The following is a 12,226-nucleotide window of genomic DNA, read 5'->3' on the forward strand; positions in this document are numbered from 1 at the left end:
AAGATAAACTGCGAAGGAGGGAGCCTCCATAAGCTGGGTACCGGAAAGTGTTACAAGCAGTGGAGTACAACATGAGAACTTTTAAAAGTCTGCCTGAAAGGTGCTCGGGGGCAAAGTGGGTGGAATCCCAAGTAGGACAGCATGGTCTCAGGATTTCCAGGGTTACAAAGCATCAGAGCAGGAAGGCTGGCTGCAAACAGCAAGTCTAGACACTCGCTTTCTGCTAGGTGTTGCCATGAACCACAAACCACTACATGGTCAGTCTACCACACTCTGAGCAGGAACCCAGCGAGAGACAAAACTGCAGAGAGACCCCCATCCTTCCCCAGGGTCCACAGGAGTCCCATAAAGTTTGGAGACTCAAAGCTGTGTCACATCGTGAGATAAAAATGCACAGTCACAACCTGGGTGAACACAGAGTTCAGATGGAAACCTGAGAGACAAGAGTGACTGCTTTTTTGTGGGGGGGGGGGGGGGGCTCACAGAGGAGTGCAGGGTACAGACTTTCAGCTCCCAGGCTAGAGATGGGGTGCCACCACTGTCATCCCCCCCCATCAGTGCTGAAAGCCTTCAGGCAGCAAAACAGCCACATAGTGGAATCTGGAGCAGCTTATACTGAGCCCTGCCCACTGGCAAGGGTGGTGCAAGGACACCTGAGAATCAGAGTAACAGGCCCCTCCCCCAGAAGACCAACAGGAACCAGCTAATACCAAGTTTACCCATCAGAGAGAGGAGGACACTTGATGGGATGAGCACTGGGTGTTACACTATATGTTGGCAAATCAAATTCAAATTTTTAAAAAATGTTAAAAAATTCATAATAAAAAAACCAGAATGGCTAACCTACAGTTCTTGGGGAAAACAGTATATAACACGTGTTGTTTTTTTGTTACTCTTTAGCCTTTCGATTTTATATATTTCTTTCCTTTTCAGCTATTTTCTTATTTTTTAAGTCTTTTTTAATTTTTATTTTTATATTTACATTGTAAATATTTTACATTTTTTGTTTCCTTTTATTCGATTTTAATTTTGTGTACATATATATGTTTTTCTTTCCTATTTTGGTAATTAGTTTATTCTGACAGATCAGAATACATGCATTATCTACTTTATTTATGTGTTCTATTCTACTTCTTCTTGAATCCAAGATGGCAGAGGAGTAGGAGACCTTAGTTTCATCTGGTCCCAGGAATTCAACTGCTGTTCTACTTCTTGTTTGGTTCTCTCTCTATATATATATTTCTGTTCTCTTCTGATTTGTTTAGTGTGTATTTTTCTAGTGTATTTTGTTGTTACTGTTGTTATATTTTCTCATATTTTCTGGACATAATGATGAGACAGAAAACCTGCAAAAGAATGAACAAGAGGCAGTACTCACTGCCTGGGATTTAATCAGTATGGATATAAGTAAGATGTTGGAAGTATAATTCAAAATAATGATTATAAAGTTACTAGCTAGGCTTTAAAAAGGCATAGAGGACACTAGAAAATCCCTTACTGGAAAAATAGAAGAACTAAAATCTAATCAGGCTGAAATAAAAAGGATATTACTGAGATGCAATCAAATAGAGGCTCCAACTGCTAGGACAAATGAGGCAGAAGAGTCAGTGATATATAAAGCAAATGATGGAGAATAAAGAAGCAGAGAAAAAGATAAATAACTGGATCACAAAGAAGATTTGAGAGATCAGCAATACCATAAAGCAAAACAATATTAGAATAATTGGGGTCCCAGAGGAAGAGGAAAGACAGAGGCAGAAGGTCTATTTCAACAAATTGGAGCAGAGAACTACCCTAATCTGGAGAAGGAAACTGACATTCAAGTCCAGAAGGCACAGAAAACCCCACCTTCAAAATCAATAAAAATAGGTCAGCACCTTGATTTATAATAATGAAGCTTGCAAAATTCAGAGATAAAGAGAAAATCCTGAAAGCAGCTCAGGACATGAAGTCCTTAACCTAAGGATAGACAAGTAAGTCTGATACAAACCTGTCCACAGACACCTGGCGGGCTGGAAAGGACGGGCATATTATTCAAGGTGCTAAATGAGAAAAATAACACAACCAAGAATCCTTTATCCAGCAAGGCTGTCATTCAGAATAGAGGGAGAGATAAAGAGCTTCTAGGACATATAGAAACTAAAAGAATTTGTGATCATTAAATCAGTCCTGCAAGAAATACTAAAGGAGGGGACGCTTTGAGTGAAGAGAGAACCCAAAAGTAACAAAGACGGAGACTATACAGAAACAGTGACTTTACAGGTAATACAATGGTATTAAATTCATATATTTCAGTAATTATTCTGAACATAAATGGGTTAAATGCTACAATCAAAAGATACAGGGAATCAGAGTGTATTAAAAAAAAATAAGACCCATCGATATGCTATCTACAAGAGACTCATTTTAGATCCAAAGACACCTCCAGATTGAAAGTAAAGGGGCGGAGAACCTTTTATCATGCTAGTGGACATCAAAAAAAAGCTGGGGTAACAATCCTTATATCAGACAAACTAAATTTTAAACCAAGGACTGGAAATAAGAGATGAAGGACACTGTATCATAATAAAAGGGTCTATCCAACAGGAATATTTAATAATTGTAAATATTTATGCCCTAACTGGAGCAGCCAAGTATATAAACCAATTAATAACAAAATTAAAGAAACACATTGTTAATATAACAATAGTAGGGGACTTTAACACACCACTCACAGCAGTGGACAGACCATCTAGGCTGATCAACAAGAAAACAAGGAGTTTGAATAACACACTGGACCAGATGGACCTCACAGATCTATTCAGAGTATTTCATCCTAAATTGGCAGAATGCACATTCTCCTCAAGTGAACATGGAACATTCTCCAGAATAGATCATATACTGGGTTGCAAGTCAGGATTCAACTGGTATCAAAGGACTGGGATTATTCCCTGCATTTTTTCATACTTTAAAACGTGAATCACAAGAGAAAATTTGGAAGGACCACAAATACATGGATGTTAAAGAGCATCCTACTAAAGAATAAGTGGGTCAACCAAGAAATTCAGGAATTTAAGAAATTCATGGAAACAACTGAAAATGAAAGCACAACTATTCAGAACCTTTCAGATGCAGCAAAGACAGTCCTAAGAGGGAGGTATATAGCAATACAGGCCTCTCTCAAGAAATAAGAAAAGGCTCAAATATACAACCTAACCTTATACCTAATGCAGCTGGAAACAGAATAAAACAAATCCAGCAGGAGAGAAAAGAGCAGAAATCAATGAAATAGAATTCAAAAGAACAGATCAGCAAAGCAGGAACTGGTTTTTGAAAGAATTAATGAGATTGATAAACCCCTAGCAGGACCTATAAAAAAAAAAAGAGGGGGGACCCAAATAAATAAAATCATAAACGAAAGATATCACAACCAATACCAAAGAAACACAAATAATTATAAGAGAATATTATGAGCAATTATATGCCAACAAATTAGGCAATGTGGAAGAAATGAATGCATTCCTAGAAACGTATAAACTACCAAAACTGAAACGTAAGAAATAGAAGAAACCAGCAAAGAAATTGAAGGCAATAATAAACAATCTTCCATCTATGGCTGGATGGCCTTCCAGTGGAAGGCTATCAAACATTTAAAGAAGAATTAATACCTATTCTTCTGAAGCTGTTTCAAAAAATAGAAATGGAAGGAAAACTTCCAAACTCATCCTATGAGATTACCATGACCCCAAAACCAGACAAAGAACTCACTAAAAAGAATTACAGACCAATATCCCTAAATGAACATGGGTGAAAAAATTCTCACCAAGATACTGGCCAATAGGATCCAACAGTACATTAAAAGGATTATTCACCATGACCACGTGGGACTTATTCCTGGGCTGCGAGGGTGATTCAACATCCACAAATCAATCAATGTGATACACCACATTAATAAAGAAAAGGACAAGAAACAGAGGACCCTCTCAAAAGATGCAGAAAAATCATTTGACAAATTATGGCATCATTTCTTGATTAAAACTGTCTTTAGTGGGAATCCCTGGGTGATGCAGCGTTTTGGCGCCTGCCTTTGGCCCAGGGCGCGATCCTGGAGACCCAGGATCGAATCCCACGTCGGGCTCCCGGTGCATGGAGCCTGCTTCTCCCTCTGCCTATGTCTCTGCCTCTCTCTCTCTCTTTCTCTCTCTCTGTGACTATCATTAATTAATTAATTAATTAGTTAATTAATTAATTAATTTAAAACTGTCTTTAGGAATAGAGGCAACATACCTCAATATCATAAGAGCCATATATGAAAAAACCAAAGCTAACATAATCTTCAATGGGGAAAAACTGAGAGCTTTTCCCCCAAGGTCAGGAACACAATAGGGATGTCTACTCTCCCCCTGTTGTTCAACATTGTATTGAAAGTCCTAGTCTCAGCAAATCAGATAACAAAAAAAGGCATCCAGACCAGCAAAGAAGTCAGACTCTCACTCTTCAGATGACTTGATAGTCTATGTTGAAATATCAAAAGATTCCACCCAAAAATTGTAACTCACAGGAATTCAGCAAAGTGGAAAGATATAAAATCAATGCACAGAATTCAGTTGCATTTCTATACAGTAACAATAAAGTAGCAGAAAGAGAAATCAGGGAATTGATCATCTAAACAATTGCACGAAAAACCATAAGATACCTAGGAATAACTTAACCAAAGAGGTAAAAGATGTGTACTCTGAATACTATAGAACACTTAAGAAAGAAATTGAGGAAGACACAAAGAAATGGAAAAACATTCTATATTCATGACTGGAAGAACAAATATTGTTGAAATTTCTATGCTACCCAAAGCAATCTACACATTCAATGCAATCTCTATAAAAATACCACCAGCATTTTTCACAGAGCTGGAACAAATAATCCTAAAATTTGTATGGAACCAGAAAAGACCTCACATAGCCAAAGGAATGTTGAAAACCAGAGCTGGAGGCATCACAATTCTGGACTTCAAGCTGTATTACAAACCTGTAACCATCAAGACAGTATGATTACTGGCACAAAAATAGACACATATATCAATGGAGCAAAAGAGGGAACCCAGAAATAGACTCTCAACTCTATGGTCAACTAATCTTGGGCAAAACAAGAAAGAATATCCAATGAAAAAAAGACAGTCTCTTCAACAAGTGGTGTTGGGAACACTGGACAGCAGCATGCAAAAGAAAGAAACTGGACTACTCTCTTACCATACACAAAAATAAACCCAAAATGGATGAAAGACCTAAATGTGAGACAGGAATCCATCAAATCCTAGAGGAGAACACATGCAGCACATCTTTGACCTCAGCCTCAGCAATATCTTGCTAGACACATATCCAGAGGCAAGGAAAACAAAAGCAAAAATGAACTATTGGAATTTCATTAAGATAAAAAGCTTTTTTGCACAGTGAAGGAAACAGTCAACAAAACTAAAATGCAACATATGGAATGGGAGAAGACACTTGCAAATATCTTATCATATACAGGGAGAACCTCTCAAACTCAACAGCAAAACGCAAATAATTCAATCAAGAAATGGGCAGAAGACATGGACATTTCCCCAAAGAAGACATACGAATGGCCAACAGACACATGAAAAAATGCTCAACATCACTTGGCATCAGGGAAATACAAATCAGAACCACAATGAAATACCACCCCATACCAGTCAGAATGGCTAAAATTAACAAGTCAGGAAATGACAGATGTTGGTGAGGATTTGAAGAAAGAGGAACCCTCATACACTGTTGGTGGCAATCCAAAGTGGTGCAGCCATTCTGGAAAACAGTATTGAGCTTCCTCAAAAAGTTGAAAACGCATATTTACCTTCAAAGATACAAATGTAGAAGATGCAAATGTAGTGATCCAAAGGGGCATCTATGCCCCAATGGTTATAGCAGCAGTGTCCATAATAGCCAAACTATGGAAAGAGCCCAGATGTCCATCAATAGATGAATGGATAAAGAAGATGTGTATCTATACACACATCATATACATGCATCTATATACACACATCTTCTTTATACATTATATATACACATACACAATGGAATACTACTTAGCCATAAAAAAGAAATCTTGACATTTGCAACGATGTGGATGGAACTAGAGGATATTATGCTAAGTGAAATAAGTCAATCATATTATATTATCTCACTCCTCTGTGGAATTTAAGAAAATATCATAGGGGAAGGGAGAGAAAAATAAAATAAGAGGAAATCAGAGAGGAAGACACAACCATAAGAGAGTCTTAACTGTAAGAAACAAACTGAGGGTTGTTGGAGGGGAGGTAGATGGGAGGATGTGGTAACTGAGTGATTGACATTAAGGAGGGCATGTAATGTAATGAGCAATTGGTGTTATATGCATCAGATGAATCACTAAACTCTATTTCTGAAACTAATAATACTATTGGTTAGTTAATTGAATTAAATTAATTAAATAATTTTAATTAAGTTTTAAAAGTTAAAAAAATTACAAAAAGAATAAAATGTGAGGGCCACGTGGTTTAACTTGGAATTCTAAATTTTCAAGGAATATATCATTCCAATATTAAAAAAATAATAGTCTATGTCCAATCTGGGTTTATTCAGGAAAGCAAAAGTGATTTAACATTAGAAACCCTGTAAATGTCAATTATTACACCAATGGATTCAAGGGTGAATAGCATGTTATTATTAGAATGGATGAAGAAAGAAACATTGACTAAATTCACCTATTAATGATAAAATTTCAATGCAAACTAGAAATGGGATTGGAACTTTCTTAGCCTGATGAATAATATTTACAAAAATTCTACAGCAAATATTGTTATCAGAGAAACTTTAAAAGCATCTCCTTTAAAACCAGGAATAAGACAAAATGCCCTGTTTTATTTCTATTCAACATTGTACTGTAAAAAAAATTGTACTGTAATTTCTAAGCATACACAATATAAGAAGGGAAGAAGACTTGGAGAGGAATAAATTGTCATTATTCACAGATACTGTTGTCTATATAAAAGCTCAAAAGATCTACAGATAATGAGCAGAAATAGTAAGTTTGGCTGGCTATAAGATTAATATAAAAAATCAAATCATTTCTATACATCAACAAATAGTTTTGAAAAAATATTTTTAAAAAGAAAAGACAGGGACACCTGGGTGGCTCGGCAGTTGGGCGCCTGCCTTTGGCTCAGGGTCTGATCCCGGGATCTGGGATCGAGTCCCACATTGGGCTCCCTGCGTAGAGCCTGCTTCTCCCTCTGCCTGTGTCTCTGCCTCTCTCTCTCTCTCTCTCTGCCTCTCCCATGAATGAATAAATGAATGAATGAATGAGTGAATGAAAAGACAGCATTTATAATAGCAAAAAACTGTGAGCTACCTAAATAATAAATCTGACAAAGACTTATAAGACCCATATATGGAAAATTATACAACTTTAGTGGCAAATCTTAATAAAGACCTTTGCAGAAATTTCTTTAATATTGTCTTTCTATAGATAGATTTTCTAGCTATTAAAAAAATCATAAAGATTTCAATTTTCCTTGGACTCATCTGTAGATTGCAGTTTCAGTTAAAATTCCAGCCTTGTTTTTGTGGACTTAATAAGCCAATTTGGGGAAGAATAGAGACAAAGAAAAGCCAGGACACTCCTGTAGAATAATGTGGTAAAGAAGATGGGACTTGCTCTGCCAGACCTTCAATTTATTATAGAGCTTATTATAATAATAATTAAGATTGTGAGATCCTGCAGTAAGGATAGACAAATTAATGGAAAAGAGTCAAAAGACCCATGCATTTATGGAACTGATATATGACAGGAGTGACATTTCAGACAATGGGACTATTTAGAAAATCGTCCACTTAGACAATTGCCTATTTAGAAAAATTGACAAATGCATAAAGGGAAAACAACTAAAATTAGACCCCTTCCCTACTTTATTCAACAAAGTATTCCACTTGGTCCAAGGATTTAAATGTGAAAAGAAATTTTAAGTTTTAGAAGACATATAATATCTGACTTTGAGATCATAAGAATTTTTTGAACACATAATACAGAAAGAGCTTGCTATAAAAAACTATTGATATGTGTGACTACATTAAAGAACTTGTGTTCATTAAAACAAAAAACAAACGACAGAGATTGTGAAAAGATAATCCACAGGCTGGAAATTATAAACACAGAGTCAGGATAGTGGTTGCCTCTGGGGAATGAAAGTGAGAAAGCAGAGAAATATATGTGTCAAATATTACATTTAAAGGGACGATACAGAGCAAATTTTAATAGAGACTTTTTTGATGACTCGGGCAATAAATAGTGAAATAAAAAGTTTCTTTCTCTCAAGTTACAATATTTTAATCTTTAACACAGTTTCTGCTAGTTGATATGGAAAGGGCTAGAGTTAAGGAGTCACCTGAAACTTCTACTTTAGAAGATAAAGGCAGAAGTGCTTTATGTGGTACATCAGCAAACTAGGTGTCTGCGTCAGCTGCCAAGCTGAGACTCTGCGTCTTTCCTTGGCTTTAAGAAGGAAAAACAAACCCAAAACTTTTCTGTCAGCCCCAGTTGGATGCCACCTTGGGAATTTATTCACCCACCACAGTTTGGGGAACCTAAAAAGCCCATTTTTCCATTTGAGATGACAGACAAGGATGGCAATTTAAATAAGTTTGGCTTCCCAGGAGCTGAGAGGCAAATCTGCCAGCAGAGTCCAAAGAGCATCTACCATTTTTACTAGAATTTGCTAAAAATAGTATACATCTTCTGTCTCCCACTGGCACACAATGATGTTAAGCACATTGTTTTACTGCCAGAACAGGTCACAAAGCAGGGCGACGAGCACTTAAAAAGGCTTCAGTAACATCAGGCCCTTGACTTTTACCAGATGCTGTCTGTGCTCTTGTGGAATTCTTCAAGTGTTCAGGGACTGCTTTTCACCAGAAAAAAAAAACTTGTTGAAGGCCAAAGTGCTGCTCAACATGACCTGAACGTAGAAATAAGCATACTCATTCCAGTTCCACGTGGGTATATTTAAATAAAATACAAGCATACTCCTGCTAAATTCCTGCCAGCTCTGTCTTCCTAGCCACGCCAGAGCATAATTTCATCTCTGCCTCTCTCAGGACACCTAACATTTTTCATCTTGTGGTAAAACAGTGCATGTATATTTGGTCTCCCCAACTTGAAGACAAAAAGACATTCTTCTTAATACCACTACAATTCAAAAGATACAAAGGGTATATGCAGTAATCTCTATGCATGGCATCCATGACACCACTGCTTGACATGTATTCAAATTTTACATCTATTGAACCATACCAAACATGTATACATTCATATATTCTTTATCGTCTCAGAAAAAAACTAGAAATGGTAGCATAATGTTCTGCACCTTGTTTTTTGTTTTTTGTTTTTAAACTGGATGTATCTTCGAGCTCATTCCACATCATTCTATAGAGTTTCCTCCTTTTTATTGTATTTACATGTGCATGTAGCAACACACCATTGTGTGGGTGTGGCATATCCCTACTAATGGCTTCTTTTTATTTTCATTAATGACTTCTTATCTTTTGCTGTTACAAAAGCTGCAATGAATATTTTTGTACATGTGTAATTTTGCACATGTGTTAGACATAAGTGTGCCTGTTTCCCCATACTCTCACCACACAGTATGTTATCAATCTTGGCTTTTTACCAGTGTGATAGGTAAACATGGTAATGCAGTATAATTTAAATCCCATTTCTCTTATAAGTGAGGCTGAGGATACTTTATATGCTTAAGAGCAACTGTATATTTCCTTTTTTATTAATTAAGCATTCCTGTTCTTTGTCTACTATGTTTTTGAATTGTTTTTAAACTTGATTTTCAAAGCCCTTTATCATACGAGTTGCAAATACTTTAGTCCATCTTATTAAACATCTTTTATCTTGATCAATTGTGGCTTTTGCCATGCTGAAATTTTTATGTTGATCAGATTTATCAATCTTTTATGTTTGGGGGCTTTATATTGCATTAATAAAATGCCTTCCACACGTTGAGATAAAAATATATTCATTCTGGGGCACTTAAGTGGTACAATTGGTTAAACATACAACTCTTGGTTTCAGCTCAGGTCGTGATCTCAGGGTCATGAGATTGAGTCCCGAGCTGGGCTCTGCGCTCAGCTTGGAGTCTGCTGGAGATTCTTTTTCTCCCTCTGCCCCTCCCGTTTGTGGTCTCTCTCTCAAATAAATAAATGTGGGCAGCCCAGGTGGCTCAGCGGTTTAGCGCCGCCTTGAGCCCAGGGCCTGATCCTGGAGACCCGGATCAAGTCCCATGTTGGGCTCCCGCATAGAGCCTACTTCTCCTTCTGCCTGTGTCTCTGCCTCTCTGTGTGTGTGTGTGTGTGTCTCATGAATAAATAAAAAAAGTCTTTAAAAAAATGAAATAACTTAATAAATAATAAATATATTTTTAACATATATATGTTATATATGTTAAAAATATATTTATATATATAACCTTGCTTCTCAGACTTACTGAATTTCATTTTTACATTTTAATTTTTGATCCATCCCAAATTGCATCCTGGTGACAATGTAACAGATTCAGACTGCATTTTTTTTTCTAGATGGTTAACTGATTTCCCCAGATCATTTATTAAATTCATGTTTCCACAATAATTTCAAAATGCTGATTTTTCATTTAATAAATGCCTATGTATATTTCGGTCTAATTCCTGATTTTCTGTTCTATTCATTTACTTATTGCCCTGTTTTACTTATAGCTTTACAACAAGTATCTTGTATATCTGTAATTATCTGGTATGGCAAAGGAATGATTTCATTCACTTTTAACCCAATCCCTACCCTTCTGCAAGATTAAATTTGTTTATTTCATTTATCTATTTATTCATTCAATTCATATGCCCATTTATTTACTATTCAAACATTTATTAAACAGCTTCTAAATACCTGGCATTATGCCAGCGCAGGAGAGAAAAAGAACAGCAATCCCTACTCTTAGAGAGTTCACAGAGAAGTAGGCACACAGGTGGTACCTCGTCAACTTTCAGTGGATGTCAAATATTGGTAGAGTTGGTGGTCAAGAGCATGGTCCCTGACGTAGACAGTCTCCATTCAAATCTGGGCTATACCACTTACTCGCTGTATGGCCTTGGACAAATTACCTTACCTCTCTGTGCTTCTCATCCAAAAGTGATGATAGTAACACCTACCTTTTAGAGTTGTTATGAGTATACTTAGAATATTCCTGGCCCCAAGCAAATTCTAGGTAAGACAACCTTGCCATCACCCCTCTCCCTAAGCCTCCAGGGATGTCTCAGTGCTCTTATAAGATGTCAAGTCCTCAACCTCCTTATCTCTGGTTGACATAAATGTTATCATGGCCTATGACCCTATGGCTTCCTCACACCCAACAACCATAAGTGGCTTCACCACTTCCTGTTTTGAGACTTGAGACTAATCTCATTGAGCCAGTTATTTTTGTTTACATCATCTACCCCCACCCCATGCTCCCAAGCACCACACTCTTAAGTCATCCTTTTTCCCCCACATGAAGATCCCCATACAGCTCTACACATTTCTTTTCTGGTGCCATCTCATTAAACCCTTCTACTGGGACCTTTGGAGCTCAAGGGAGGTTGTGGGTGCATCCTCCATTATATACCACCTCTTGTTAGAACATTCCCTTTCTCTTCATGCTTCTCTGTTCTCTCCACTTCTGGTTGGCTCTTTCCCACCTTCCTCATACTGCTGGGCCTAGTGGTGAGATGGATACCTCTGGGACCTCTCATTTTCCCTCATTTCTCCCTAAGAACCTCCAGGCTGTAGTATCCTGTGGATATCCTCCGTGCTGTTGTCACCTCTGCCAGCACACTCACACTCATTCTTTGATGATTTCAGTTCCGGACTCACTGTCACCCTCTCCAGTGCTACTTCTGCCATGGTTCTTGGTGATTTCAGTCTCTGTAAAGATGATATTTTCAAATCCTGATGTCTCAGTTCTTTGACATCCTCTCCAGTGAACTTCTCCTGCATCCTACTTCAATACCCACTCTCCTACTTATATCCTGGTCCTTATAATTACCAGTAACACAGCCACAGAATACATTCATTTCAAATTCTATGATCTACTCACCACCTCAGTTTTTTAGCTCGTATCTCCTAGCACCCCAAATTCAACAACCTTCTGTTGCATGTGGATCCTACAATCTGTTGATTCAGT

Source organism: Canis lupus, chromosome 6, assembly GCF_048164855.1.
Source record: "Canis lupus baileyi chromosome 6, mCanLup2.hap1, whole genome shotgun sequence".
NCBI classification, from domain to species: domain Eukaryota; kingdom Metazoa; phylum Chordata; class Mammalia; order Carnivora; family Canidae; genus Canis; species Canis lupus.